At 41.3% G+C, this 5,952-nt stretch overlaps 1 long non-coding RNA gene across 1 annotated transcript; it reads right to left on the reverse strand.

Moving 5' to 3' along the window:
- Positions 1–1,722: 1,722 nt before the first annotated feature.
- On the reverse strand, positions 1,723–2,192 carry LOC114032878. The gene is made up of 2 exons (XR_003567886.1): positions 2,041–2,192; positions 1,723–1,901 (listed from the first exon to the last, which is right to left on the reverse strand). It is a non-coding gene; the product is annotated as an uncharacterized LOC114032878 (long non-coding RNA).
- Positions 2,193–5,952: the final 3,760 nt, after the last annotated feature.

Consider the following 5,952-nt stretch of genomic DNA (forward strand, 5'->3'; position numbering starts at 1 on the left):
GAGCTCTTCTCAGCAATGCAAAGATGTAAGACATCTCTGAAAGTCTCATGATAGAAAATGCTATCTACGTCCAGAGAAAGAACTATGGAGCTTGAATGCAGATCGAAGCATTTGCTCTTTTTTTCCTTTCTGTTCTGTTTTGTTTCTTCTTTCTTGTGGTTCCTCCTGTTGTTTCTAATTATTCCTTATAACACAACTAATGTGAAAATATGTATAATAGGAATGTATATGTAGAGCCTATATCAGATTGCGTGCCATCTTGGGGAGGGAGGTGGGAAGGGAGGGGGAGAAAATTTTAAAACTCAAAAGCTTATGGAAGTATTGTTGAAAACTAAAAATTAATTAATTAATTTTAAAAAACTAAGAATGGGAGACAGACTAGAAAGCTGTTACAATCTAGGTAAGAGATAATGAGGATATGAATTAAAATAGGATCTCTGTGAGTAAAGAGAAATGTTCATGAGAGTCATAAGATGAAGAGGTAGAAATGGCAAAATTTGGCAACTTATTGGATATGCAGGATGAGGGGAAAAGAGGAACTGAGAATAGTGTCGAAGTTACAAACTTAGAAGACTAGGAAAATGGTGGTATCCTTAATAAAAAAAAAAGTAAGCTCAATATGAGCAGTGTTTTTTTGGGAAAAGATAATGAGTTCTGTTTTGGACATTTTGAGGCTGAAAAGTCTCTATGATATCCAGTTAGTACCGGACTAGGGCTTAAGAGACAAACTGCAGTTAAATTTGTAGATTGGTAAGTCAACTACATAGAGAGGATAATTAAGCCCTCTCAGAAGTTGATGAAATCACGGAATGTGTGTATACAGAGATATAATAAAAAGGCCTAGTAGAAAACCTTGGGAATACATCAATAGTTAGAGCCTGATGTGCTAATGATATCGTTCCAGAGCAAGGGAGACTGAGGAGTAGTCAGATAGATAGGAGGAGAACCAAGACAGAATAGTATCATGAAAACTCAGAGAAGAAAGAGTATCTAGGAAGAGTGGGTGGTCACTAGTGTCAAATGTAAGGGTCAAGATGGATGAAGACTGAGAAAAGACCATCAGATTTGTAAATTAAGATCTCACTACTAATTTTAGAGGGAGTGGTCTTAGGTATTGAATCCTGGGTGACCCCAAGTTTGAGAATTCAGTCATTGGACCTTCTAGAGAAAGAAGAGAATTGCTGTAGAATTCCTGAATGATGTATTCAAGCTACATAATGGTGGCTGAGATGGGGCAAGAGATCTGGACCTTGCCAATCTCCATTGTTAACGGTGAATTATTTGGACAATGGAAAGGAGTGTTACCATTAAAATGCATTTCCCTTCCACAGGAATCCAAGGCTTTAGAAGGTCTCCAGAGGGGCTAAAGAGGCACTCAGTGAAACGTTGAAACCTTTATGAGTGCTTTATGTATTTTATGTAGATGTTTCGGTGTTCCAGTGAGTCTTTTGTACCCTTGAATCCTATTTTCTATAGAATGAAATCAAGGCTGTCCTACATGATATGCATTTATTACAGTGAATACTTTGGGAGCTGGGAACAATATTGCCCGCATTTAGGGAAACCTATTCGTAGGTTATATTTTGTAGATTTTCCTGATGAAACCCCAAGTTGGGGCAGAGAGCTAAAAGGGAAAATAGCCTTTTGGTAGTTAGATCTCAGGATCAGACCCAGTCTGTGTAAGGTCAAAGTTTTGGGGGGAACCCAAGGCCATGGGCTACACTTACCTATCATCTTCGATGGTGAACTTTTTCTGAAACCCTTGAGAAGCACAAGTTGGTCCGGTTGTTTCCAGGTAAAGTCCATGTTTTCTTTCTTTGAAGCCTTACAAGGCAATTCGGCAATACCCCCAGCCTCGCCCAGTATCAACTCCTTTCCTCTGGTCATAGCAGGCAACAGAACTGGATCCCAGAGATTGAGAAGAAGTAGGTAAGGGCCAGAAGCAGGCCCGGTTGCTGACTTTTATTTCCTCCCCTGATCCATCAATGAGACCCAGCTCCTCTGCCACCCCAGCCCCCAAATTCAAGGATGATCACTCACCCAACTGCAGAGCCAGGAGCAAGATTGCAAAGGTAGCTCCTCTATCCATTCTGACCATGTCAAGGAAGTGAGGAGCTAGACCTCCCCCCAGAGGTGCTAGAGTGGGAAGGAAGTCTAGGAGAAGCTGATTAGCGCCCTGGTCTCTTCTCTGTGATTCTGTGGATTCAAGAGAATTCAATTAATCAACAACTGTTTCATAGCAGTTCTACCATGGCATATTGGAGCAGCTAGGTGTTGCAATGGGTAGAGCACTGGGAATCAAGAAGACTCATCCTCATGAGTTCAAATCTGGCCTCAGATATTTACTTAGCTGTGTGACCCTGGGCAAGCCACTTAGCCCTGTTTTCCTCAGTTTCCTCATCTGTAAAATGGGCTGGAGGAAAAAAATGACAAACCATTCTAGTATCTTTGCCAAGAAAACCATGAAGAATCAGACTCAACTGAACAATCATTATGTGGAGGGCACTGAGTTAGTCACTACAGGGGGTACAAAGAAGAACAAAATTTTACTTCAGAAGCTCATAAGTATGAAATTTTTACTTAAATCAAGCCAAACTCTGCTTCTGGGAAGCTTTCATCCTTTGATTCTTATGCATAGAATCATGTATTAAGCGTTGGCAGGGACCTTAGGGGTATTTAGAACAAATCTAATTCTTCTTTCACTGATGGTTTTTCAAGTACTTGAAGGGTCCCTATTGTCCCAGCTCCAAGCTAAATTATCCTTAATTCTTTCAAACAATCCACTGTCGAAATATTTTGGAGACATCATGTTTCCTAGAGCTAAAGCCCAGCAAACAGGCTGTGCCCTGAGCTTGGCATAACAACAATCCTTTACACTCTGGATAATCTCACCCTCTGGCAAAGTGTATTGCCTTGACCAAGCACCAGGTGTTCACTGCCCCCTCTTTCCGAAGGACCTGAGAGCCATCCATCACCTAGCTTGACTTGCTCATGATCCTTGTTCCTTGTAACAGCTAAGTGAACCGAACCAGATACTGTACCCTACTATGAGACAATCAACTTGGAGACTGTTCCCACAGGACCCAGGAATGCCTGCATTGTTCACACAAGAGCCTGCCATGGGGAACTGCTACTCAAGGGCTAAGAATGATTATGCCATAGTCCAGCCCACTTATGTATATAAGCATTGCCTTTACCTCAACATATTAAGCCCTCCTTCGCAGGAGGGGGAGCTTCCTTGCTTACGAGTCATTTTTTCTCACTTTGAAATAAATTATAACACTACTTTGTGTCCTGACACACCTGCTTCTGACCTGCTCTGTTCAGCTCAGGCCACTCCCAGGTTAGAGACTGGCTGAGTCTGGCCTGCATTCAAAATTCTACTGACATTAATTGGTGGCAGAAGTTCATGGGTGGATGTGGAAGTGAAGCCTGGAGCCCTCCTGTATGAGTGGAAATGGGCTAAGTGCTACTGGAGTTTTCTACGGAGTCCAACCCCGCCTCCTTTGACAAGTTCACTACTCTCACTCCCACTCCATCATTGACTTGAGTTCACTTTTCTCTGAGAGGAAAACCCCAGGGTCCCTCCCTTGACCCTGTTCTGGTAAGGATATCCTATGCACACCTCTGTTTCTTTGCACGGCTCTGGTAAATTTGCTGTTGTGTGTTTCTGTTTTTCTGTACACTTCAGTACCAGTGTGCCCACCCCCCAGCCAGCAAGCTTTTACTTGCCACTGGTCCAGCTTCCGTTTCCCCATGCAGGCTAAGAGGGTGTTTGGTTAGCTAATGGTTTACCTCTGTAATTTGGCCCTTCTTCATGCCTCTGTCAATTGGTTTTGTAAATTGCATAAGCCTCTAGTTTGGGTAATTGCTTACACTGTGTGTCTTGTGTCAACTGGGTAAAATAAGATCTGTGCACTTTGTTGTTTGTTTTTGTCTTTTATTTTGTCTGTGTATCTTTGTAAGATGCAGAATGTCTGTCATGTTTGTGCTGTGAGCTAGATTCTGTTACCTTGAAAGATTTAAAATGTAGCCAGCCAGAAAAACTTCTTAGAACTACAGCCAGAACACTGGAAAAAATTGATGAGGAACTTTCATAGCTGAAGCAGGTTGTCCCCAGTAAGCAAAGCCTTACTTTAGGCTTTCTATGGGAGATTAGGTTATGAGAAAAACCTATAAGACACTTTTTTTTTCGTGTCATTTCAACCACTGGCCCAAGTTGAAATTACAGAAATAAAGTCAGGTAATCAAAGTTGTATCTGAGGGTTTTGCTGACCATTTTTTAAATTTTGTTTTTATTTTTATTTTATTTTATTTTAGGCAATTGGGGTTAAGCGACTTGCCCAGGGTCACACAGATAGGAAGTGTCAAGTGTTTGGTCTGAGGCCAGATTTGAACTCAGGTCTTCCTGACTTCAGGGCCAGTGCTCTATCCACTGTGCCACCTAGCTGCCCCTCAAAGTTGTAGAACTGCTAAAAACATCTTAGCAGATTCTGGAAGTTTGGAGATTAATTATTAAGGAGTTTGGAAATTAGTCATTTTTAAGATTACAGGAGAGAAATTGCTGAACAAGTTGTGGTATGTGAATATAATGGAATACTATTGTGCTATAAGAAATGATGAGCAGGCAGACTTCAGAAAAACCTGGAAAGACTTGTATGGATTGATGCTGAGTGAAGTGAGCAAAACCAGGAGAACGTTGCACACAGTAACAGCCACGTTGTGTGATGACTAACTTTGATAGACTTAGCTCTTCTCAGCAATGCAAGGATCTAAGACAAGTCCAAAAGTTTCATGATAGAAAATGCCATCCACATCCAGAGAGAGAACTATGGAGTTTGAATGCAGATTGAAGTATCCCATTTGCTTTTTTTTCTTCTGTTTTGTTTCTTCTTGCTTGTGGTTCTTCCTATTGGTTCTAATCCTTCCTTACAACATGACTAATGTGAAAATATGTTTAATAAGAATGTATATGTATAGCCTATATCAGATTGCACACCGTCTTGGGGAGGGAGGGGGAGAAAATGTAAAACTCAAAAGTTATGGAAGTGAATGTTGATAACTAAAAATAAATTAATTTTAAAAAAAGAAGAAAAAAGAAGATTGCAGGAAAGAACTCTTGAGACTTCCAAGTAATTACAGAAACTCACTCCCTTCTGAAATATCTTAGCAAGTTTTGGGGTCCCACTCTATAGAATTTGTTTTAAGGAAAAATAAGGATTAAATCTTATAAACATTTTTAAAAGTTTTTAAAAAGTAATCGGCAAGCTTAATAGTTTCATTGTTCTAGGACAATGAAGGAAAGCTAGTTGGTAGAATTCCAGAATGAAAAAAGTGAAGAAAAAAAATGGTTAAATGATTGGCACTTTAAGACCACCTCTTATTAACCTCCCCCTCCCCAGCTCAGAGACCCTCTCCCTTTTATCCTGTTAACCCTCTCTTCTCAGATCAGATTAAGAAAAGAGAATGCTGGAGAATTATAGGGAAACAGTACATCCTGCCCACCCTGCCCCAGCAGCTGCAAGTGGTCCCAGCACCTGCAGCTGTTGGGGGAGGAAGAGGGGTCAGACCCCACAGCCAGCATTCACCTTGCCCTGCCACCAGGAACTACTACCAAAGAGAAGGTCCTGGCACCAGCCACCCAAATCCCTCAGCCCTCAGCAGGTCCCACTTGGATACTGCCTAGGAGGGTCCAGATGCCCCTGGCAGCACCTAGAATGGCAGTAAAAGGTGGGGGAGCCAGCCAGCCTGCCTGTGCCCTTGGTAAGCACACCCTTCTCACTTTCAGTTGCAGAAACTTATTAGCTGTGTAATGTTAGGCAAGTTATCTTATCTCTGCTCCAGTTTCCTGATTTGTAATTATTATTTCTTTAATTGAATGTAATTGTTTCATGCCTGATAACTCTAAAGTGGTTTTTAAATGCCAAAGGTAATAAGATCAATGATTTTTAT

The sequence above is a fragment of the Vombatus ursinus genome, unplaced genomic scaffold (genome assembly GCF_900497805.2).
Source record: "Vombatus ursinus unplaced genomic scaffold, bare-nosed wombat genome assembly UNPS02005693.1, whole genome shotgun sequence".
In the NCBI taxonomy this organism is placed as follows: domain Eukaryota; kingdom Metazoa; phylum Chordata; class Mammalia; order Diprotodontia; family Vombatidae; genus Vombatus; species Vombatus ursinus.